The sequence below is a fragment of the Dendropsophus ebraccatus genome, chromosome 6 (genome assembly GCF_027789765.1).
Source record: "Dendropsophus ebraccatus isolate aDenEbr1 chromosome 6, aDenEbr1.pat, whole genome shotgun sequence".
Taxonomy (NCBI): Eukaryota; Metazoa; Chordata; class Amphibia; order Anura; family Hylidae; genus Dendropsophus; species Dendropsophus ebraccatus.
In genome coordinates this window covers 15,884,644-15,910,967 of record NC_091459.1, presented here as the reverse complement: position 1 = coordinate 15,910,967, position 26,324 = coordinate 15,884,644, and the positions used below count along the sequence as shown (strand labels likewise).

The 26,324-nt window shown below is 43.0% G+C and overlaps 1 protein-coding gene across 4 annotated transcripts in view; it reads left to right on the top strand.

The window, feature by feature from the left end:
- EIF4G1 (eukaryotic translation initiation factor 4 gamma 1) overlaps positions 1-26,324 on the top strand; it is a 55,845-nt gene that overhangs the window by 2,969 nt on the left and 26,552 nt on the right. For 3 of the 4 annotated variants that reach the window (XM_069974546.1, XM_069974543.1, XM_069974544.1), the window contains exon 2: positions 3,255-3,311. The exons of the other annotated variant lie outside the window; for it this stretch is intronic. The gene's annotated coding sequence lies outside the window, so the exon portion shown is untranslated. The remainder of the gene's footprint in view (positions 1-3,254; positions 3,312-26,324) is intronic. 4 annotated transcript variants of the gene reach the window in all.

Below are 26,324 nucleotides of genomic sequence, written 5' to 3'. Positions count from 1 at the left end.
ACCCTGGATATTTTAGGCTGGGTTCACACTGCGTTTTTGCAATCCTTTTTTCCATCCGTTTTTTGCAAAAAAAGGATGCATTTGTGTGCATCCGTTTTTCCATTGACTTCCATTGTAAAAAAAAAAGGATCAAAACGGATCCGTTTTTTTTTTTTTTTTTTTTTAACGGACACAAAAACGTAGCTGACACTACTTTTGTGTCCTTTAAAAAAAACGGATCCGTTTTTTATTTTTTTTTTCAATGGAAAAACGGATGCAAACTAATGCATTTGTTTTTTTCTGTTCCTTTTTTATCCGTTTTATTTTGCAAAAAACGGATTGCAAAAACGCAGTGTGAAACTAGCCTTACAGGCGGAATTTCTAGCGGAATACATGTAAAATAAGGGCAGACTGGAAGGTAGCCCCTTATAAAAAGACCCCCCCCCCCCCCCCCCCCCCCCAAAATATGGCGTCTGGTGAGTGCCGCTGCTTTGTGTTCTGTTGGGCCTTGACGCTCCCTGCTGCAATCCATGTGCATGCACTTGCATATTCTATAGATTGATCCTTACACCTCTTCTGCTGCTAATATCTTCTCTAGAAGTGGGGATCAGATTATTTTTTTTTTTTAATTTAAATCTTTGTGTCCCAAGTCTCGTGTTGGGCTCATCCCTTGGAGTCACAGGATGCATGTCATCATTTCTCTATGCTTCACTTATACTCGCCATTGAAGGAGTTGTCTGGGCAGGGGTCTTTAAAAAAAAAAAAAAAAAAAAAAAATGCAGAGGGAGGGGGTGGCTGGATAAACTCCCGTACTTACCTTTTTGGGCTCCAACATCCCCATTAGCGCCTTAGGGCTTTATTACACCTCCCGATATTAGCAGCAAGGGAGCGCTGATCTGTCAGATCAGTAATCGCCTGTTCCTCGTTCCCCGCTTGCTCTCGGCACGCATAGATAGCGAGCAGGAAGGATCTAACAAGGTCAGGTTGGCCCATGGGAGATAGCGGCGGCCTGCTGCTCCTAATAGTGCAATGGCCTGCAGACCGTCACTGTTTTAGTTTAACATGTTATAAGGAAACGATAAGTCAAAGTTGTGCATGTCAGCTGATCGTGGCCTTTGAATGGTACGTTTACACAGACAGATTATCTGACAGATAAAGCCAGGAACAGACTATAAACAGAGAACAGGTCATAAAGGAAAGACTGAGATTTCTCCACTTCTCAAATCCATTACTTGGCTTCCAAAATCTGTCAGATAAATCTGTGTGTGTAAACGCACCATAACATTACCTAATACACCATGCGATTATCGGCCATAACGGCCGCATGGGGTAATAGGGCTTTTAGGGATGGCTATGAGCAGGGATGCAGGAGCCAGTGAGGTAAGTGTTCATTATCATTTTCAGACGCCCCCTCCCCCGGTCATACATCAAACACCCCTGCCCGGACTACTCCTTTTAAACTGCAGCAGATTGCAGTAAAGCACATGCTTGGCCGCCCTACAGCTACAAAATGGAAACCCAGGACCTTTAAAAAAAAATTTTTTAGCTAAAAATTCAGTGTGTGTGTGTATATGTATGTGTGTGTGATATATATATATATATATATATATATATATATATATATTTGCAAGTGATACCTCATTTAGTCCCTTTCTATCTAAAATTTCTCGCCTCTTGTTTCCTTCTGTTGGGTCATGGTGACTTCTCTGAGATTTCATGTGTGGTGGTGGGGGAGGGGGTAGTCACCATTTTAGCCAGGACTTCGGACACAGCTGAAAACTTAGGTTTCAACACTACTCATGGTATCATGTCCATCCCGTCTGCTTTATGATCTACAAAGGGCCCTATTCCACCAGACGATTATCGTTGGCATAATCGTTAACGATCTCAAACGACCGCTATTGCCAAAGTCCTGAAAACGTTCACTCATTTCCATGGAACGATGATCGCAATTACGATCATAAGTAACGATTTTTTTTTTTTCTTCGCTATTGCTTTCGTATCTATTGCCAACGACCGAACGACGTCTTACTCAATTCGAACGTTTTGCGAACGAGCAACAATAAAAATAGGTCCAGGTCTTATAAAGCGATCAACGATTTCTCGTTCGGTCGTTAATCGTTAATTGCATTTTAACTGAACGATTATTGTTTAGATTTGAACGATTTAACGATAATTTAAACGATAATCGTCCGGAATAGGGCCCAAAGTCAAGCAAAAAGCCGCTTCAGACATGTAGATACAGTCCAGATACCCCAATTACACGGAACGATGAACGTTACTTATGATCGTTCTTGCGACGCCACTAGTTCACCGCTACTGCGAGCAACCGAACTACCTCTTATTACATGCGTACGGTCAACGATAAAAATACGGTCAACGATTTCTCGTTGGTCGTTTAATCTTTGTCTGCTATTACGCTAAACAATTATTGCTCAAATCCGAACCATTTAACGATTTTTTTAAGCGATAATCCGTTCTGTGTAATACCACCCTTGTTCATCCCCCATAAAATCTTTCAAATCAACTGATGCCAGAGATTTGTAATTTACTGCATGGTTTTAAACTGCAAAAAATAAAAAAATCCTTGTTTACCAGCTGCACATTGCTCTATGATGGTAGTTGAAGGGGATGTTCACCAAATATCGGTGCCAGAGATTTGTAGTTTACCTCTATTAAAAAATCTCCAGTCTTCTAGTACTTATCAGCTGCTGTATGTCCTGCAGGAAGTGGTGTATTCTGTTCAGTCTGACAGTGCTCTCTGCTGCCACCTTTGTCTATGTCAGGAACTGTCCAGAGCAGTACCCAATCCTCAGAAAAAAAGCCTTTCCTGCTCTCCAGGCTTTAAAAAAAAATACACCACTTCCTGCAGGACATACAGCAGATAATAAGTACTGGGAGACTGGAGGGTTTTTTTTAATAGAAGTAAATTACAAATCTCTGCCACTAGTTGATTTGAAAGAAAAAAAAATCTGGTTAACTATCCTTTTAAAATGTCTGCGGCAGCATGACATTTTTTTTTATGGCTAGTCTTATAAGCATTTTTTTTTTTTTTTTTTTTTTTTTGAGTTTTCAGTGTTTAAAATGCCCTGTGTGACTTTCTGTAAATGATGCGCATGCTACACAGAAACCTACATAGATAACGCTGGCTGGTGGTCCATACATTTTGCTGTGTCGCTGTAACGGACAGATGTTTGCTGTTGGTCAGTAGGTCAGAGCTATGTGCACTATGCTTAGTAACTTATTTTTTTGTGCCTTTTATTTTCTTCACACAGCATGCACTAGGCGACTTTCAGGCTGTTGAAAAATTATACGATCAGTTCTGCCAGCAGGTAAGTGTTTCTATACTAGTAATTGTCTGTCTGTCATGGTACATTTACACACAGAGAGATCTTTGAAGCCAAAGCCAGGAAACCGATCATAAAGGAAAGACTGAGACCTCCTCTTTTCCAATCCATTCCTGGCTTTGGCTTCAAAAATCTGTCAGAGAAATTTCTGTGTAAACACACCATTAGGGATGGGGAAACTTGGCTCTCCAGCTGTTGTAAAACTACAACTCCCATCATGCCTGGACAGCCAAAGCTAAAGCTCCTACTGTCCAGGCATGATGGGGGTTGTAGCTTTGCAACAGCTGGAGAGCCAAGGTTTCCTGACCCGTGCTGTATGTATTTCCCTTCCTTGACTAGCATTTGGTGTACTTAGTCATAGAGTGTCTGTCTTGGGGGAGATTTCTGAAACCATTCATCCTAATGTCCTGAGGCTGGGTTATAGGAGAAGTTGGTTGTCACACTTATACATAGGGTCCCCATCTCATAAAGTAAGACTATATCACTAGGATATTTCATCATTTTCTTATGGGTTGGGGGTCTAACTACTCCCCCTCCCCCCCCCCCAACCTTAAACGGGTACTCCGGTAAAAAAAAACCTCTTTTAAATCAACTGGTTTCTGAAAAGTGTATAGATTTGTAATTTACTTCCATTTAAAAATCTCAAGTCTCCCAGTACTTATCAGCTGCTGTATGTCCTGCAGGATGTGGCATATTCTTTTCAGTCTGACACGGTGCTCTCTGCCGCCACCTCTGTCCAGAGCAGGAGAGGTTTTCTATGGGGATTTGCTGCTGCTCTGGACAGTTCCTGACATGGACAGAGGTGGCAGCAGAGAGCACTGTGTCACATTGGAAAGAATCCATCCCTTCCTGCAGGACAAGTACTGGAAGACTGAAGATTTTTAAATAGAAGAAATTTGTAGAGCCAGTTGGTTTGAAAGAAAAAAAATAGCTGGAGTCCCTCTTTAATAGTCAGGGGGCCAGGCACCACCATGCAGCAATTTTCAGCATAGTACCTTTCTAGTGAACACGTGTGTCTCTTGATAAGTCATCATTTTGAGGCGGGGACCCTCTGATGGATTGTTGGCATAGTAGTTGATTCAGTACAGTCTTGGCACTTCATTTATCTCTCTGGTGCAGCATAGTCGCTCACGTCTGCTAATCTATCCAGGCAGAATGGGGAAGACAGTGCCAGAGCGCTCGCTCAGCAATCCTGTCGGTGTCACTCAGTTACCACATTACTGCTGCTGCATTCATTATTAATAAGACCTTATTTCATGGAGATAGTAAGTCATCCATATAACGGTGTAGGGATTCAGGGTGTTCTGCCTGTAGTTGGGTGAATTGGCGTTCTGCGTTTTTGGTTTCTGGGCGGTTAGTAGGTAATAGGCCCAATGACCAGCTGATGAATAAGCAACTTGTTTCTTGACTGGCTGCATGGTTTTAACATGCAAACAATTCATTCATTCATTCATTCATTCATTCATTCATACATACATACATACATACATACATACATACATACATACATACAATACATCGCTCTATTATGGAGCTTAAAGGGATTGTTCACCAAAACTTTGTAATTTACTTCTCCTGTGTTTCAGTACCTATCGGCTGCTATATGTCCTGCAGAGAGCACTGTGTCATACTGGAAAGAAGACACCACTTCCTGCAGGACATATAGCAGCTAAGTACTAGATCAGTTCTCATTTGCAGAGCCTTTACAAGGCATGGTTAGTCGGGGTATATAAACGGTCGATGTATCGTTAATGCGGCCGTTTAAGTACATTGATCGGACGCACATATCTCTACAAAAATAATGGTTTTACCACCCGCACAAAATATCAGTCAGCTGATCTGTCACTTTACACAGAACAGTTATCTGGTTGATGAGCATTACCTAGGAACAGTTGTCAGCAATAATCGGCCAGTATATTAGGGCCTTAAAGGGAACCCGTCCTACCCCTGGATAAAGGATCATATAATTATCCCCCCTCCTGCCGGTCCCACCACAGAGAAAAATCTGCCTGTTCATCTGCGCGCTCAATATGTCAAAGAGTAGAGATGAGTCCAATGTCTGTAGGACTTTGTGGAAGGACATGCTTTACAGCGAGGCTCATGGACATAGACGACAAGAGACCGACTCTGGCCCCTTGAGATGAATGTGAAGCAATACTTAGCGTACGCTGTGACTTTTGAAGAGGTCATTCCATGGGGAGCTGCTATTGTCTCTATCTACTGGTGTCGCATGACGCTGCAATGCTGTACAGATCACTTTACAGCAGCCTCCTCTTTTTACTACAGACACAGCAGAAAGTCTCATCTTAAGCCCCTATAACACGGGCCTACATAGAGGAGCAAACAAGCGCTTGTTTGCTCCTCGTTACCCGCTCGCTGCCGGCGCTATTACACGTGGTGGCAGCAAGCGGGTCAGTGCAGGGGGGGCTGCCCGAGTGATCGCTAGATTGTCCTGGCAGCCCATAGACGATAACGGTAGTCTGCTGCCGCCGCTCCTGTTCCACGGGCCGACGGCAGCAGATCGCTGCTATCAGTCATTTGTCTTTCAACATGTCGAAAGACAGGACTGCAATGATCAGCCGACATCGTTCATGTCAGCTGATCATTGCCTTCTATTACACAGGACAATTATCGGCCGAATACGGAGGATAATCATTCCGTGTAATAGGGCCTTTAGTTTTAACCTCATTGGTAAGAATAAAAACTGCAAGATATCAGGATTATTTTATAATATAGAAAGAAAAATGGAAAATTTGAAAAAGTCACCAAAAATTTCCTAAAAATTTGTTAAAACACAAAACAATTATTTAAACAATAAGTTAATAAGTTTCCACACTTGTCTTTGAGGACAGCAGAGTAAATGCATTGAAAAAAACACACGTTTTTAGGTTGGTAAGCAGCATCTGACAAGGCCTCATCCACACCACTTTTTTTTCTTGGTTTTTAGAAATCGGGATCAGTGATGTCCTAGAGGAACCATCCTTATAGCATCAATGATGCATCTGTAATGAATGGCCACAGGGTGGAGCCGGCCTAGGGGGGGCTACCAGGCTGATACAAATGCTAAATTCACTGTCCATGGAACTGCCGAAGAAGGGTAGCCCAGTGCAGCACTCGGTTCTTTCCGGTAGTTCCATAGAGAATGAATAGAGCCGCCGGTCATGTGGCTACCCGCGGCTCTATTCAAAAGAAAAGAGCCAGGGGATAATCTGCTCCTCGTTTCCCGCTCACTGCCGCCGCTATTCCACGCGGCAGCAGCAAGTGGGTGAGTCGGGGGCAGGGGCTGCCCGGGGGATCGCTGATCTTCCAGGCAGCCCAAAGGATATAGCGCCTGTCTGCTGCCGCTCCTATTCCACGGAGTGACAGCAGCAGATCACTGCTATATAAGTTGTTTGTCTTTAAACGTGTTGACAGACAAACGACTTCAACAATCAGCCGACATGAACGATGTCTGCTGATCGTTGCCTCCTATTCCACGGGACGATTATCGGCCGTAAAGGCTGATAATCGTTCCGTGGAATAGGGTCTTAAGGGTCCATTTACACAGATTACCTGCCAAAGATTTGAAGCCAAAGTCAGAAATGGATTTGAAAAGAGGAGAAATCTCAGTCTTTATGACCTGATCTCTGTTTCTGGCTTTGGCTTCAAATCTTTGGCAGATAACCTGTCAGATAATCTTTCTGTGTAAATGGACCCTTAGGGACAGACTACGGCCCAATCATTTTAGTGAACGAGTGTCGATCTGCTAGTTTACTGAACCTATTACAAAGCCCAAGAATAGGGCAGTAAGGGCTGCGTGGACATCAATATTGATGTCCATACAGCCCTTGCCCAAACACCTGATACGTTACCTCTCCCACTCCCGGTCTTCTCTCCTGTGCTCCGCAACTTCCTGGTCCCGGCGGAGCACAGGAGATTTTAGGTCCAAACCTAAACCAGCGATCAGCCGATGATCATGTCATCCGCTGATCGTTGTCTCTATTAGACACAGCGATAATCTTCCTGATTCGGCCGATTATTGCTCCGTGTGATAGGGCCCTTACTTGTACCCTAAAGTCAATGGAGAAAAATTAAAGGGGTTTTGCCCTAGAATAGAAAAAGCACAGCTACTTTCTTGTAAAAACAGCACCAACCCTGTCTCCAGGTTGTGTGGTATTACATTTCAGCTCAATTCACTTCTCCGTGAATCACAGGATAAAGAATAAAACCCAGAGATTAGAATACCGCCATAGATCAAAACGCCTATAATTTTACCTGGACTGTTAACAGCATTTAGTGACATGCTTTACAGCAAGACTCATGTACATAGACAACAGTAGACAAAGTGGCCGATGACTTTAGATCTGGACCTATAGAAACAATCAGCGGTTTGTTTCATCGGCTGATCGTTGTCTCTACTACATGGAGTGACAGTCGGGCCGATTATCACTCCGTGTACTAGGGCACCACCTTTGCCCGGGTGCTCTGGCTTTGGAACAAAAAACAATGAAAAACTGCAAAAAAAAAAATGGTCTTTTTAGATCATCATAAAGGAGGAGGAGGGAGGGGCTCCTGGGATTTAGCAGTTTCTGTAATAGGAGAAGTATACAGGTTTATAGACGGCTGTGTTATAATCGGAAGTTTCTGCCTGTAAGGGTGTGTGGAGACTATAAAAGGATCAGTGTGGATTGTACATGTGCGGGCCGGGCCCAGTCCTCCTCACTGCTAGTATACACTGCACTGCACCTTCCTGGCATCAATATGTAACTCTGTTCTGGAACAACTTCCTGCAGCCTCAGCACAGAAACTGCATCCGGTATCCCCGACTTATATTATCCCTATTAATCTGCAGCAAAATTGTACACGTTTAAGGTTTCCTGGATGGATATTTCTAGTGAAAGTATCTGTGAGATGAACAAACACTTTTCTTCATTGAGTTGTATCGGATACTTAACAAAAGATTTCCTGGGCTTTCTTGGCTTTGATTTCTTATAATACCTAAATCTGCATACACTGGTTTTCTATTATTCCTGTGTATGGCTACATCAAAGAGGTTCTCTGAAAGGGGGAGTTCTCAAAAAAAAATGTTTTCTTTTAGGTCAGCTGGTACCAGCAAGTGCCAGAGATTTGTAATTTATTTCTGTTAAAAAATCTCCAGTCTTCCAGTACTTATCAGCTGCTGTATGTCCTGCAGGAAGTGTTGTATTTTTCCCAGTCTGGCACAGTGCTCTCTGCTGCCACCTCTGTCCAGAGCAGTAGCAAATCCCAGTATAAAACCTGTCCTGTTCTTCTTGCAGGACATACAGCAGCTGATAAGTACTGGAAGACTTGAGATTTTTAATAGAAGTAAATTATAAATAAAGACAAAAAAAAAATCAGTGACCAATCCCTTTAACACTTGCTTGGTGTCATAGGTTGAGGCTGTATAGCACTATCTTTCTTACCAGTGGGTTCTTGTTGTAGACGTTGCTTTTCGGAGACAGCCAAGACTGCCACGTAAGACATATGCTCCTCTTCCCTCGCTAGGAAATTGTACTGCTTATTTGCCCACTAGCAGAATGTCAGCGGCTGTGATATTTGGCATCCTTGTCGAGCTCCAGTCTATGTGCTTTTCCTCCTGGATGGTATCGACCCAATGGCATGAGCCACTCACATGGAAACAGCGATAAGATGGGGTTCACGGATAAAGCGCTTGCTCTATAAGGGTATGTTCACACGTACCGGATGTGCAGCGGATTTCTCTGATCCCTGCCCAGTAGACCCTATGGGCAGACTAACTCGCAAGAACTGTAGAGCATCTGCCGCGTTATCAAAAAAAGCAGACTGTTCCTGAAGCCACCACCTTGAGTTTCACTGGATATATCATTGCATAGGTGTCTTTAAAGGGGTATTCCAGGAAAACCACCAACAAAGTAGTAGATTGCGTACCCTCCTGTGATCTCTGTATTGGGCCCGGCCTCCGTGTTCTGAAAAGAGCCACGGGTCCGGTACGCGATCCACGGTTCATTCGATTCATTCCTATGGAGCAACAAAAAGAGCAGAGTATGCTGGAGGAGCGCTGTACTCTGCTTTTTCCTTTGGCTTCCAAGGTATGAATCGAGCCGCGGGTCACGTGCCGTACCCACAGCTCTATTCATAATACATAAGCCGGGGGCCTGACACGCAGATTAGGGGGGGGGGGGGTAGAGAGGTTGGATTCCCCCCACAATCTCCTACTTTCCCCTGGTCCTTAATTAGCACTGATCTCAGAAGCCATCTTGGTTGCCCTGGTCTGGTAGGTGCCCTGTGGGCCCTCTCCTGAGCAAATACCAGGCTTAGCGCCGCCTCAGTGAGTGTCCTCATGAGACAATTCTCAAAGTATGCATCTGGCTTGCTCCCCTCTTTTTTTTTCTCCGGTGTTCCAGACGGACATTATTACGGCATAGCCGGTTCTCCGCGTGAGAATTGAAGTTTACATCTCTCCCCAAAGGAGCGGTAGAATCCTCGGAATGTTGCTAACTCTCTTCCACCGCAGCGGTGTGTTCTGATACTTTCTGCAAAACGTGACGAATCAGAGAAATAACTTCCTTGATGCTTTACTAAGAGACATATTGCAGGTGGTAATGGCTTCCATTAGGTCAGTCAGTGTTGGTTCTCTGTGTCCTACCACATGCTGTGCAGCTGCAAGCTTTGGTGTCTGATATCATGTCTGCAGCAATGGCCGCCTCAGCATCTCCCCCGTCTTCCTCCTCATTCCCAGGTGATTCCAGGACCCTTTACCTGGAGCCTGCATGCCCAGCCTGGTCTGGTGTGTTAGGGCCCCATTACACGGGACGATTATCGTCTGAAAAATCGTTCGAATTTAAACAACAATCGTTCTCCGTAATTGCAGGCAATGATCAAAAAATCGTTCGTATGTCGTTGATTTAGATCTGAACCTAAAATTATCGTTAATAGTTTGCTGCAATTCCACATTCATTCACTCAAGTTCCACATTTGTTCACTAATCGTTCAGTGTAATTGCACAATGTTCATTGTTTTACTGGGATCAGAAGGAATAAACGATCATAGTAACGATCATATCTAACAACCATTGCTCTGTGTAATATGGTGAGCGATTTCAGGTTAACGATAAACAATCTCGTTTATCATTAGTCGTTAAAAATCGCTCCGTGTAATGGGACCCTTAGGCAGGATTCTCCGCTGTGCTGACGGAAATGTCGGGGGTATTCTGGCAAACTTCTCTAGCCGCAGGGCCACCTCCTGCCCCACTGACTGTCTCCTGCCACCATCTTGGAAGTCCAGCTCTCCATTTTCACTGCCCTGTCTTTTCCTCCTGGACCTTGTCATGGCCGCGCCTCGTGTTGCGCAGCTGCCGCCAATATTCTTAAAGAGGATAATGGCGGCAGGAGCTCTCAGTTCTGCATCTTCTCACATGACATGCCCCAAACCCCGATGTTGTAGAACGGCACCCAATAGTGAGCCTGTGAAAAGACTCGACCATTTTGTGCGGGGAGGACTGCATAAACACTGGCTGATTGTTCCTAAGGCCGTCATCTGAAGATGTGGGCAAGTGATGTGGTTTTTGACTGGTCACAACAAAGCGATCAGCCGTCAAACGAGTGCTTGCTGGTTTATCGGCTGATCTCTGACCTTATTACATGGTGATATTCAGCTTTTTAGTAGCCGTATGTAACAAGCCCTAAGGATAGGCAATGTTTTTTTTCCTAGAAAACCCCTTTAAAATTGTTATCCCAAGATTATATTATCAAGGTGGGCTCTATTTTATACATTGCTCCTATTTTCTTAGAGTGCATGCCTTTATGCTGTATGTCTTACGATACACAAACATTTTTAGTTTATTTTATGGTATATGAGGTGGAATAAGCAGTTTTTGTACGGCCCATGTTATGCAATGTCCTCCTGACCCCCTTGCTGTGTGCGGGCTGGCTTACAATGCCCACCTATTGTCATGCTTAGAGCAAGGCTTTCTGTCCAGCCACTATATGATAATAGCCTTCTGTTATGGGATATACAGAACTTTCTTTTACATTTATTAAAAGGTTTAGAAAGGGCCAGAAATACAGTTTCAGCACCTTGATGGTTAGCATGTGAATAGCACAGTAAACTGGTTTCCCATTGGACGTATGTCTACCCTGTGAGGCCTATGGTAATGGGGGTTTGTACTGCCGCATACTGATGTAATAAAGTGCAGACAAATAGAATCCTGTCCCTCTTATGTAAGATGCTGGGCACCACTTTATTGAGGATGATTATTGCACAAGTAATTGTTATCATTCGAGGTTAAACAGTAATCACTTTGTGTAAATATAGGCGACGATCAAATGACCAACGAGAAATAGTCTACTGTAATTCTGCATTGGTTTTCCTTAGGGGTCCTATTGGACGAAGCAATTTTTGTCGGTTTTTTTTATTTTATTTTTTTTAATTAACTCAAACCACCGCTCTGGTGAACGACCTGAAATTGTTCACCCAATTTACGGAACGATGATTGTTACTTGTGGTGATTCTTGCAGTCGTCCTGTCCTTGCCGATCATTTGTTTCAGCTACCCTGTTTCCCCAAAAATAAGGCATAGTGGAGGATTTACAGGTTAGCTTTAAGGCCTCCCCCGAACTTAGAGGTACTCCGGGCTAGGGGTATTTTTACTGTATGGCCTTGGAGGGGGTGGATATAGACGCCGCCGTCCACTAACCTCCCCGGTTGCTGCACTGGGTCCTTGACCGCCCTGCCCCGCTCTCCTGTCCGGCTGACACTTCCTGGTCTAAGCTGCGCCATGAGATGTGGCGTCTCAAGGCCTCTCAGCCATTTAGCGGTTGCAGCAGGATCCCGCCTCGGCTGCTGAATAGCTGAGCTGCCTGGAGACGTCACGTCTCAAGCCACAGTTCAGACCAGGAAGCTGCAGCAGGGCGGGAGAATGGGACTGCGCGATCCGGGACCCGGTGCAGGCACCGGGGAGGTAAGTGGACGGCGGCAACTATATCCACCCCCTCCCCAGCCATACACTAAAAATACCCCTGGCATGGAGCACCCCTTTACCCCCTAGACGACCTAGGATGTACCGGTACGTCCTAAGCTATGAACCGCACTCCGGAGCAGAGCGTGCTTCATAGCAGGCGCCTCACCGTTAATGACACGCTGCAGCATGACATTAACTCCTTAAGCGGCTGCGGGGACGGGGAGTCACTTACCGATCGTTAAAACGGACTGCCGGGGGTCTCTCAGCACGGTCAATGAGCAGAGCGCCGATAACACTGATCAATGCTATGCCTATGGCATAGCAGTGATCAGTATGAATGTACAAGTCCCCCAAAGGAACTTAAAATGCATTAAAAAAAAAGTTAAAATCGCGAACACACTGCCCCAAAGCCCCTCCCCCAATAAAAGTTGAAATCACCCCCATTACCCGTTATATAAATAAAACATATAAAAAATAAATAAACATAATATACCATAGCGTGCATAATTGTTCGATCTATTAAAATATAACAATCGTCATTGTGAACGGCGTACATGAAAAGAGGGGAAAAAATGCGCGGATTACTGATTTTGTTACATTATATTAAAAAAAATAAGTGATCAAAACGTCCGATCTTCACAAGTAAGGTATTAATAAAAACTAGAGATCATGGTGGAAGAAATGACGCCCCATACAGCCCCGTAGGTGAAAAAAATAAAACTGTTATTAGCGTCACAAAAGGCCAATTTTATTAATTATTTGCCAAAAAACAGGATTTCATTAAAAAAATATGTAACATTAGAGAATCTGTGTAAACCTGCATATGGTTGTGTTCGGGCTGACCTATAGAATAATGGTATCATGTCGCTGTTACCATATAGTGCATTACGTAGACACAGGAACCCCCCAAACGTTACCATATTGCTCTTTTTTACGATTTCACCTATTTATAGCTTCATAAATAATTTTGGAATTCCATCATACATGTTATGGTAGAATGAAAGACGCCATTACACAGTACAACTATTCCTGTAACAAATAAGCACTTACATGGCTTGTAGATAGAAAACTGAAAGTGCTGGAGCTCTTAGAAGGGGAGGAGGGAAAAACGAAAGCGCAAAGATCAAAATTTGCACGGTCCACTGGGTCATTTTGGGCCTGGTCCTTAAAGGGTTAATAACCTCTGCCACCACTGTTATGCTTGTTTGGGATAATATACAATATATGATGGGTTGTTGTGTTGTTGTTTTTTTTTTTTTTTTTTTTTTTAGTGTGACCTCATGGAAAAATAAGACATCCCCTAAAAAATAAGATCTAGCTTAGGGTCCAATTATACAGAATTATCGTTTAAATTCGAACGATATAACTATTTTCCGCACGATAATCGTCCCATGTAATAGGGCCCTTAGACCTTATCTTATTTTTGGGGGAAACGCTGTATTACACCCACAGAACAATTTGCGAACGATCAGCGAAGCCTTTTTTTTTTCAAACTATAATCGTCCTGTGTAATAGGGCCCTAATTCCACATTTGTTTGCCGTAATTCCGCATTCAGTCACTAATAGGGATGAGCGAACCTGGAGCATGCTCGAGTCCATCCGAACCTGAACGTTCGGTATTTGATTAGCTGGGGCTGCTGAACTTGGATAAAGCTCTAAGGTTGTCTGGAAAACATGGATACAGCCAATGATTATATCCATGTTTTCCACATAGCCTTAGAGCTTTATCAAACTTCAGCAGCCACCGCTAATCAAATGCCGAACGATCGGGTTCGGATGGACTCGAGCATGCTCGAGGTTCGCTCATCTCTAGTCACTAATCAATCAGTGTAATTCCACAGCGTTCCTTCATTTGCCGGGATCAGATGGAGTAGTGGTGCTTTTACATAGAGCGACAATTCGCCCAGTCGATCGTTTAACGATTTTGAAGCAACTATTTGGTTGTTATCACAATCAGCGTTCGGACAAAGAGAGAAATTGTTATTGCGATCGTTTTTAAGATCGCTTAAGCCCATCTCACACATAGGGTGAATCGGTGAAAGACTGTTTACACAAAGCGATCTGCGAATTTTTAACAAACGACCAACGACGATTTGAGAACATGCTGAAAGATCACAATGAACGAATTCTCACTCGTCGCTTGATCGTTCGATGTGTTTACACGAGTCGATTATTGCTTAAATGCGATCGTTATTGTGAAAATTTGAGCGATAACCATTCAGTGTAAAGGCACCCTAGACCAGCATAGTAACGATCATAACTAACAACTATCGTTCTGTGTAATATGGGCAACAATTTCAGGTTAACAAACAATGTTTGTTGCAGTTGTTTATTGTTAAAAATCGCTTTGTCTAATAGGACCCTTATCAAAGGTGTAATGGTTATAGAGTTTAATGTGTGAGGTACAGGAAATGGCTGGGAAGGGGGGGGGGAATCTGCCGTCCCTTTTAGCTAAACACATAAGCGCAGGCACAATGCTCATTGCTATTCCTGCTGGCTCCACCATGTGTATTTCATTGTGGAGGGGGGAATAAGCGGCTGCCGGACCTTCCCCTCCCCTCCTGTGGTTAGAAGACGATTGGATAGGTTTGAATCCAGTACCCCCCCTTCCCTCACAAGGTATACATGTATGTGTGTCTGCCAGAAGTGGTGGGTTCCTCATTGGAAGAATAAATTAATAGTCGGTGTATTTTTTCCTGTTTCCAGACACTTGATATTTAGAAGAAGCGCACACTGTCATTCACGTACTACTTAGTAAATGGATTTTGCATTAAAAAACGCCTTTTTTTTTTTTTTTCGGGTGTTGGGGGGGGGGGGGGTGTATTAGAGCTTTGACATGAAGTTCAAATGTACCAGAAAATGGATGCAAAACTATTCGAAAAGTTTCATTCCCCACCCAATGCAAGAGACCATCTTAAAGGAGAAGTCTGGGATCACACTTTTTAAAAATTTTTTCAAGAGACTGGGAGGAGGTGGCTGAACATAACACTATGCATCTACCTCCCCAGCTCCAGCGCTGGGGTCCGCTGTTCTCTGCTCCGATCCCCCAGCCAGGGGTAATGGGAACCAGAGCGGAGGACAGCGCACCCCAGCACTGGCGCCAGGGAGGGGTAGGTGCATGATAAGTTCATCCACCTCCTCCCCTGCTCTTTTGAAGAAGAAAAAAATGTCAGACCCCGGTCTTCCCCTTTAAACCTTTAGAAAAGAAAAAACTTATTGTCTGCAGGATTTTTTCATCTTCCTCTCGGGACCTTATACGGTTCCTTTTGGCACCAACCTGGCACTGTGTGGACCGTATCCAGGACTAGATGCTTAGTCCTGCAGGCACAAAGTATTTATGGTCTTTAAATCCTAACTGCCTAAGAATTTTTAGTTTTGTGCTGCTGTGTAAACCTTATGCAATAATTTCTATTTTCTTTGATTTCTGAGCATAGTGTATAGCGTCTGCACCGCTCATTTCACTTTATGAAGAGAGTTGATCAGAATGGCATGGCACTAAATCTTGGCACCCAAACCCCCACAATTTAAAAAAAAAAAAAAAAATCACTACTTTTCAGTGCACTGTGTTTTGTTACATGGATGTTGTAGAGTCCGCCCTGTGAACCACTGTATCCCCCATGTTATGGATTTGCAGGTTACCTGTCCTGTTAGGTTGGGTTCACACTACGTTTTTACAATCTGTTTTTGCAAAAAAATGGATAAAAACAGATGAAAAAAAGGATCCATTTGTCTGCTGTGTTCTTGTGTATGTTAAAAAAAAAAAAAAAAAAAACAGATGCGTTTTGATCCATTTTTCTATAATTGAAGTCAATGGAACAACTGATCAAAATGGATGCACACAAATACATCCTTTTTTCCATACGTTTTTCATTTTTTTTTTTTTTTTTTTTTTTGTTTGCAAAAACTGATGGAAAAAAAGGATTGCAAAAACGTAACGTAGACCCAGCCTTAGGGCCCTATTAGACAGGCCGATTATCGTGTGAAAAATCGTTATATCGTTTAAATGTAAACGATAATCGTTCTGTGTAATTGCAGGCAACTATTGAAAAATCGTGTGCAGTTTATCGTTTATTTAGATCTGAATCTAAAATTATCACTAATCGTTCGCTGTAATTCCACATTTGTTCACTAAATTTCCGCATCTTTTCACTAATCGTTCAGCGTAATTGCACATTGTTCATTTGTTTTGCTGGGATCAGAAGGAATAAACGATCGTAGTAACTGACGACCATCGTTCTGTGTAATATGGTGAACGATTTCAGGTTAATGATAAACAATCTCTTTTGTGATCGTTTATCATTAGTCGTAATCGTTAAAAAAAATCGCTTAGTCTAATAGGGCCCTTAGTCAGCAGAGACAACCTGTTGCATTGTTTCTAGCCCCGTCCTTCCATAGAAGCGTTCCCTACTCCCTCTGCAGTTTAGTAGGAGAGGAGAGAGGGCGGGGGGACAAACTAACCCCAGAATGCTTCAGGTTTGTCATGTGTGAACACGCTGTTAGGAGATTTTTCGCTAACACGATCAGCTGATCAGGAAGCTCCTAGGGCTGTGTGCACACAGGGTGTTTTTACATAGTCCCACATTTCTACTGCCTCTCTGCATGCATTCCACCACATACGGCTTTAGATGGGGATTATCCCCCACACTTGTGGCCAGGAATAGGCACAGGAAAAGATGGTGAATAATCTTCCTTGTTGGCCACCAGCTTACACTATATATATATATATATATATATATATATATATATATATATATATATATATATATATATAAGGATCTAGCTATATGTTTGTTTGGGACGCTTCATTGCATTAGTAAACTGAAAAAACATGGTTGGCCCATGAGGAATAGAGTCTGCACTGATCTATGGGGAAGATTCCTCCATCCTCTGCGACTTCTTGGACTATACTTCAGGGCGGTATTACACGGAACGATTATCGATCTAAAAATCGTTAAATCGTTCACATTTGAACGATAATTGTTTCGTGTATCGGACAACGGTTAAACGACCAACGAGAAATTGAATTTGGACCTTTTTTTTTATCGATCGTTCGCAAATGGTTCTCATTTAATGAGACGTCATTCGCAGTAGCTATTCGCTACGCAGTGGCGATGACAGGACGAACGCAAGAACGATCATAAGTAACAATCATCGTTCCGTGTAACTGGGTGAACGATTTCAGGTCATTCGCCATAGCGGTCATTTTGAGTTTTTGGTTAATCGTTGATGGTCAAGATCGCTTCGTGTAATAGAGCCCTTATGCTGCGTTTACACAGAGCGATAATTCGCCCAATCGATTGTTTAACAATTCTGAAGCAACAATTCGGTTTTTATAACGATCAGCGTTTAGACGAATAAATCGTTAGAAAAATTGTAAGAAAAATCGTTATTGCGATCGTTTTTAAGATCACTTAAGCCCATCTTTTACATAGGGTTAATCTTTGGAAGGCTGTTTACCCAAAGCGATCTGCGAATTTTTAGCGAAAGACCATTTGAGAACATGTTGAAAGATCAAAATGAACGATTTTTCGCTCGTTGCTTGATTGTTTGCTGTGTTTACGCGGAACGATTATCGCTCAAATGCGATCGTTATGGCGAAAATTCGAACAATAATCGTTCCGTGTAAACGCAGCATTAGAGTCCTATTAAACGAAGCGATTTATTAACGATAAACTATCGCAAACGAGAGCTACCTGAAATCGTTCAGCATATTAGGGAAGGTGCGCACTATGGAATCCACGTGTGGAACTAAGAGCGGATTCCGCCGCACGGATTTTGTAGTGTACACATACCCTTAGGGCCCATTAACACTAAGCAAAAACGGCGGATTCCGTGGTGGAACTCTCCGCAGCAGAATTCCGCTGCGCTCAGTGTCCTGCAGTGAGTGAATGGGAGGGCGCGTGTCCGCTCCTGCCGTGCTCCGCTCAAAGAAATGACATGTCAATTCTTTGAGCGGAGAGGGGAGGAAGCGGCCGCGTGTACACCCTCCCATTCACTCACTGCAGGACACTGAGCGCGGCGGAATCCGCTGTTTTTGCTCAGTGTGAACTGGGCTCATTTTGATCTTTCAACACAATCTCAAATTGTCGTTTGTTTGCTAAAAATTTGCAGATCGCTTCATGTAAACTCATTCATCACAATACCGATTTTTCTTATGAATTTTCTAACAATTTTTCTAATGATTTATTCGTCTAAAGGTTGATCGTCATAAAAACCAAATCGTTACTTTAAAATCGTTAAACGAACTACTGAATTATCGCTCCGTGTAAACGCAGCATTACTCCATCTGATCACAGCGAATGAAGGAACGGTGTGAAATTACACTGAACGATTAATACCATCTTCTTTATGGTGCTATTGCCTTAATTGTAATCTAATATAGTGAAAATGACCAAAATTTCAGTTTCTTCAGGAGATGACCTGGTTTCCTAATATATTAAAGGGGTATTTCACCATTTTTTCCTTTAAAATCAACTGGTGGCAGAAAGAGACACAGATTTGTAATTCTATTATCTCCAGTCTTCCAGTACTTATCAGCTGCTGTATGTCCTGCAGGAATTGGTGTATTCTTTCCAGTCTGGGGAACAGGAGAGGTTTTCTGTGGGGATTTTCTACTGCTTTGGACAGTTCCTGACATAGACAGAGATGGCAGCAGAGAGCACTGTGTCAGCCTGGAGAGAATACACCACTTCCTGCAGGACATATAGCAGCTGATAAGTACGGAAAGACTTGAGATTTTTTTTTTTTATATATATATATATGTAAATTGCAGACTTATTGCACCAGTTGATTTGAAAGAAAGTGTTTTGGTGAACAACCCTTTTTAATGTGTAACTGGGAAACATTGAGTTCTGAGTCTTCTAAGTAGTGGTAATTCTGTGAATGTGACCCCTTAAGTAGCACTGTCAGTTTGGCCTTGCTGCATAGAAGGTACTACAACCACCAGGAGGTACGTTAGTTCCCGTGCCCTGCTCTGGTTTCCAGTCCCCCAGCCGCTCCCTGTTTTGAGGGGGGGACCCGGGTAGTGACGTGTCAGGCCCACTCAGCCAGTCAGTGGCCGTAGCAGGGTGCCACTACGATGCTGGGGCCGGGGGGGTAGATGCATGGTATGTTCTGCTTACGTGAGCAGGGTGTCCGTCACATGGCCCATGGTTTTTGGACTTTTTTTTTTTTTTCTTACACCTATGTTTATGGGGGCCTTCAAGGCAAGGATGGGGAACCTTCGGCTCTCCAGCTGTTGCAAAACTACAATTCCCATCATGCCTGGACAGCTGTTGGCTGTGGAAGGATCCCCATCCCTGCTTTAGGGTGCTCCCATTAACTGCTGTAGAGTTCTGTTTGCAGCTTTGCTGTGACTGCAGTATTTTTTGTGCGTGTATATATATATGTATGTATGTGTGTGTGTGTGTGTGTGTGTGTGTGTGTGTGTGTATATATATATATATATATATATATATATATATATATATATATATATATATATATATATATATATATATATATATATATATATATATATATATTTTATTTTATTTTTTTACAAATATATAATGTGTGTATATAAAAAAAAATATAATATATATATAATATATCGCTGCTAATGATGCCGCCTTCACACCAAGCAGAGTTTTGCTGACTTCACTATACTTGAAGATGTCTCTTTAAAGAACCTTTAAACCTTGTCCGCCGGCCTTCCAAGATACACAAGGGTAAAGCTTTTGGCACCTTGAGGACACTGCTATTGATGAATGGCCATGTTATACAGTCCGGCCGGTGATATAGTCGTGTGAGCGCGTCTGTAGGGAAGGAATGCTTGCTCTCGGCCTGTTTTGTTGGCCTGAAGATCTTCCATGAAATGTTTGTTTTTGGGCTGGGGGGTGGGAGCCATCTGTGCATATCCTGCTACCCCTTTCATATGTAATGAACTACCCCAACTCCATCCCCTCCCTAATGTTATCTGCGGGCCGGAGAGGGCCGGCTGCTGGGTTGGGGGGGGAAGGGACCGGCCTATATCAGCTTTCAGTCTATGAACCAGGCCATTACACTCTCCATTTTACAGTGTGGAAGGAAATATCCTCAGGTCTGCATGCTGCAAATGTAAGTGTGGGCATTGTGTAACGTTGGCCTGGGGTGGCCGCACGTCTCTCTTGTTTTCTTGGTACATAGTGTGCGTTCTGCACTTTTTACTCCCACGTTGTGGACCTTGTGTAGCCTCTTACATAGAACAGCTGAACTCTTTCCCAATTGTTTATGTACTTTTATGTCTGATCCTTTCAGAGGTCTCTATAGATGGTGGCCGTCCTTTATGTGATTATTGGTGAATGGGCTACAATAGCCGACTATTGTTTGTTATAGTGCATGTGGTGTTTTTTTTTTTTTTTTTTTTTTTTTTTTTTTGGGGGTCTAACCTGTTCCATTGTTGTGGGTTGGTGAATTTCTGGGCCCTGTTTTTTCCTATTATCTTGGTCGGCTCTTGCAGCTTGCATAGATGTAAATGTTGTAAGAAATTGTGATATTGGATTTTTCCGATTGTATGGAAAGATTTTTCTGGCCTTGTTGATGTTTAAAGGCCCTGATCCAGCTGATCGGCCTATGTAACAGGGTGTTCAGTGGCTGCACACAGAGAACAATAGATTGCTCAGCTGTACAGTGCCCGGTGGGAATCCTTGGATGAAAACTTTCCAATTAAGACGCAAGAAGTAAAAAGATGTGGTTAAGACTAGTTAAAACATTAAGTCTTTATAAAAAAAAAAAAACTTGAGGCTGGGTCCACACTGTTTTTGCAATCCCTTTTTTCTTCAAAAAACAGATGAAAAACTGATGAAAAAAGGATGCTATTTGTGTGTATCCGTTTTTCTGTTGACTTCCATTATATTAAAAAAATCAGTTTTTTTTTTTTTTTAAACGGACACAAAAATGAGGTCGGCCACGTTTGTGTCCACTAAAAAAGGACCGTTTTTTTTTTAAATAATGTAAGTCAATGGAAAAATGTATGCCCACAGTTGCATCCGTTTTTTATCAGATTTTCATCAGTTTTTCGCAAAAAAAAACAAAAAAAAAACTGATTGCAAAAACGTAGTGTGAACCCAGCCTAATATTGGTGTTTTGTGGCTTCATATTTTTCTTTACATGGCTTATTGGTATCAGGGAAAATGTAATCTGCTATCATTATATTTATAGTGTATCAGCGGTCTCATAGGTGACATACCCCACCTGTATGGAGAACGGGTTTAACCCTTTTGTGGGAAAATTGTTATATAATTCGAATTTAAACAATGATCGTTCTGTGTAATTGCAGGCAACGGTCGAAAAATTGTCGTTGATCTGTTGATTTAGATCTGAACCTAAAATCCTAGTTAATCGTTCACTTTTAATTCCGCATTTGTTTGCTAATCGTTTAGAGTAATTCCACATCGTTGCTCAGATGGAGTAAACTATCGTAGTAACTATTGTAGCTAAAAACTATCGTTCTGTGTAATATGGTGAACGATTTCAGGTTAACGATAAACAATCTCGTTTGCGATCATTTATTGTCAATCGGTAAAAATCGCTTCATCTAATAGGACCCTGACCGTTCTACAGGTTGGGTGACCTTTACTAAATAGTTGGCTGCCTCTGAGCTGAGGGGTTATGGAAATGGCCACGCTGGTCTTCTAGGGGACCTAAATTCTTGAGGTATATCGGTGCTCCAGAGGTGGGAGAAGAGTGTGAAAACCCCTCAAATGGTCTGGTACTTTTATTCAGGACGTATTTCAGGAAAAAATAAATTTAGGAGATAGAGATAAAGTAGGAGATTGCGATCAGGGCAACCTCTGTACCCCCGGATATCTCTGTATCATGCCCTGGCTTCTGTGTAATAGAGCGGTAAGTACGGCACGTGACCCGTGGTCGGTTCTTTCCGGTTCCTCGATAGGAATGAGTAGAGCTGCGGGTCACTTGCTGTACCTCCAGCTCTATTCATTACACAGAAGCTGGGGCCTGATACAGAGATCACCAGTGGGGGTCAGGAGGTCGGACCCCCTGCAATCTTACTTTTCCCCAATTGTTTCAATAGGATTTCTGGATTTTACATCTGGAAAATCTGTCTCATCGTTTGAGATCTCCAGTGATATCATTTTATTCTTTTCAGGTTTTCAATTGAACTGGTATAAGAAAGTTATACAGATTTGTAGTTCTATTTAAGTCTTCCAGTACTCATCAGCTGCTGTATGTCCTGCAGGAAGTGTATTCTTTGCAGTCTGACACAGTGCTCTCTGCTGCCACCTCTGTCCATGTCAGGAACTGTCCAGAGCTGTAGCAAATCCCCATAGAAAACCTCTCCTGCTCTAGACAGTTCCTGACATGGACAGAGGTGGCAGCAGAGAGCACAGTGTCAGACTGAGAAGAATACACCACTTCCTGCAGGACATACAGCAGCTGATAAGTATTGGAAGACTGGAGATTTTTAAATAGAAGTAACTACAAATCTATATAACTTTCTGACACCTGTTGGTTTGAACACTTTTTTTTGTGCTACATAAAAAAAAAACTGTAGTCCGCTTCTCTGTCTCTGCCTTGACACTAGGAAGTGCCCGCTCACCCAATCACTGGCACGGGCAGGTCCCCCTTGTGGCCACTGATTGACTGAGCCACAATGCCTGAGGGGGAGCGGTAGGTACCAGGTGGGAGATCACAGATGTATACATTACAGCACACTTGAATCTGTCATGGTAAATGGGTATGTGTGGGAAATGGACTGTATGTAGTAACCAGTTGACTATTTCCGATCCACTAAATAACCTGTAACAGTACACTGTGCTATGTGTCTGCATCACTTTGTGATAGGATATCCCAAATGTATTGTAAAACTGGGATGTGAGCTGCAGCTAATACTGTCTACTGACATTATGAACTTAAAGGAGAAGTCCATGGAAAATTTTTATTAAGGTATCGTATTGCTGCCCAAAAGTTATACAAATCACCAATCTACACTTATTACGGGAAATGCTTAAAAAGTGCTTTTTTTTTTCTCTGTACTTCTGCATCAAGGCTTTACTTTCTGGATAACATGGTGATGTGACGACCCAACTCCCAGAGCCGTGCAGGCTGTGGCTCCTGAAGAGGATGATGGCAGAGGGATGCTTAGTGTCCCTTTAGTGCCCTGTGTCCCTCATTTTATCCAGGAAGTGACATCACCATGTTATCCAGGAAGTGACATCACCATGTTATCCAGGAAGTGACATCACCATGTTATCCAGGAAGTGACATCACCATGTTATCCAGGAAGTGAAGCCTTGATGCAGTAGTAAGTGCAGGGAAAAAGCACTTTGTAAGCGTTTGTAATGTTTGTAATAAGTGTATATTGGTGATTTGTATAACTTTTGGGGAGCAATACAATACTTTAATAAAAATTTTCGTCGGACTTCTCCTTTAAAGTGGCAGTGTCCTCCCCCCTGTTTTCATTCTGACTTCTCTGCAAAGATGTAAAGGGTAAACTTTGTGGTTTTCATACCTTATTTGATATCATACGGGCCTAGACGACTATGACGTCACAGAGGAGACTATGGTGCCATTGTGGGTGGAGATAAGTGGCACTTCGGTCGAAGTCCCGCCCAGGTGGCACAATCCGCAGATGATATAAGATGACTTTTTACCGGAACAAGCACCATGACGTATGATATAAAATAAGCTATGAAAACTGCAAAACTTACCCTTAACACCTGTGTAGAGAAGTCAGAATGCAAAAAGCGGGGGACAGTGTCACTTTAAGAGATGGCAGACTTCTCGCTGTGGCTCATGCCGTCCTGAGGCTGGTGAGGAGCTGTAATCACATACCTGCTCACCCTTACACTATGTGACAAGGATACAGGGCTGTCATGCCAAGGGAGGTGTAATTACAGCACCTGACCAGCCCCAGGACTGTGACTACTTAGACCTCAGGGACCACCCAAATGACTAGTTAGCCTGCATTTACATACAGCATGGGAGGGTCACAGGAAACATATACGTTCCTGCAGTGTATGATTAGCAGTTCTGCTGTATGTCCTGCAGGAAGTGGTGTATTCTTTCCAGTCTGGCAGTGCTCTCTGCTGCCACCTCTGTCCGTGTCAGGAACTGTCCAGAGCAGGAGAGGTTTTCTGAGGATTTGCTGCAGCTCTGGACAGTTCCTGACATGCTCAGAGGTGGCAGCAGAGAGCACTGTGTCAGACTGGAGAGAATATGCCACTTTCTGCAGGATGTACAGCAGCTGATAAGTACTGGAAGAATTGATATTTTTTAATAGAAGTAAATTACAAATTTTTGGCATCAGTTGATAGAAAGAAACATTTTTTTCCCGCAAAATGCCCCTTTAATTCTACAGGCACAAAAATGTCAGGACTTTTTTTTTTTATGTAGATTTTGCCACAACTAAAAAGTGATTTAAAAATAAAACTGATAAAACATCCAAAAAGCAAACAGCAGCTGAAAATCTTGAAACAGTGTGAACGTACAGTAATAATTGCAGCAGATCAGCAGTATGTGTATATATTATATATAGTGTAATGGTTCCTTTACACAGATTTATCTGACAGATTTTTGAAGCCAAAGCCATTAACAGGCTATTAACAGAGATCAGGTCATAAAGTGAAGACTGAGATTTCTTCTCTTTTAAAATCCATTCTTGGCTTTGGCTTCACACATCTGTCAGATAATCTGTGTAAAGGCAGCCCTATAGAGTGGGAGCCCCTCTGGGGGGCGCTGTGATATTCTGCCCCATCTTGTGTACATGGCCTTTGTGGGTAGGGCAGGAATGTTCTGTGCAGACAGTCTGACTGTGCCCGGGACCTTCTCTCCCATGTTACCTTAGCACCTTGTGTAATGGGAGGCCTCTCTATAGAGAGTCTCTCAGCTGTGCATTCCTCATCCACTTACTTGTCAAATCCTGGAGGAGTGAAGTCCATGTGTCATACTGCCCCAAGGGGACGGTGTGAACACGGCCAGAAGTGCTGACTCCCCGGTGAGGTATGTTAGATGCGGCCCAGTCCTGTCTGAGCACTTACTATTAGAGTGCACCAGGATATATGTATACAGCCAGACGGCAGCATCTCTGCAGAGCTTAGGCTGGGTTCACACTACCTTTTTGGAATCCTTTTTATTCTTCCGTTTTTTGTTTTTTTTTGCTAAAAACGGATTAAATAAAACGTCTTCATCCATTTTTCCATAAAATTTTTCCATTTTCATTTTTTTTTCCTTTTTTTTAACGCACACAAAAACGTAGTTAACCTTATTTTTGTGTCTGTTTAAAAAAAAAAGGATCCGTTTTGATCCCCTTTTTTTTATTTTATTATAATGGAATTCAATGGAAAAACTGATAAAAACAGATGCACACACATGGATCAGTTTTTCATCCGTTTCTTTGCAAAATGCATTGCAATTATGTAGTGTTAACCTAGCGTAAGATGGATTCTTCTAAAGGGGTACTCCGGGCCATGGGGTATTTTGAAGGATGGCCGGGGAGGGGGTTGAAATTGAAGCTGGACGTCACTTACCTCCCCCGTTCCTGCGCCTGTTCTCCCGTCCTGCAGCCACTTCCTGGTCAGAGCTGCCGCATGAGACGTGACGTCTAAAGGCAGCTCTGCCATTCAGCGGCCGAGGCGGGACTCCGCTACGGCCGCTGATTGGCAGAGCTGCCTTGAGATGTCACGTCTCATGCGGCAGCTCTGACCAGGAAGTGGCCGCGGGACGGGAGTACCAGGCGCCGCGATCCGGGCATTGGCGCTGGAACGGGGGAGGTAAGTAACCATCCGGCTTAAATTTCCACCCCCTCCCCAGCAATCCTCAAACATACCCCCTGGCACGGAGTACCCCGGCATGGGACCCGACAGACATTTTCCCTGAGGATTGTGGCTGGAGAAACTTGGATCCTCTGTATTGGGGTTTTTTGTTAGGACTCATTGTCACTCAATTCCACAGCATTTATTTTAGATAAGGACACTGTAGCCATTCCTGATTTTTTTTTTTTTTTTACTTAAAAAGTTGTCTGGTTTGTGGTCAGTCTATAACCAACAATGGTGGGTGGGCGTCATCTAACAGGTGCCCCTA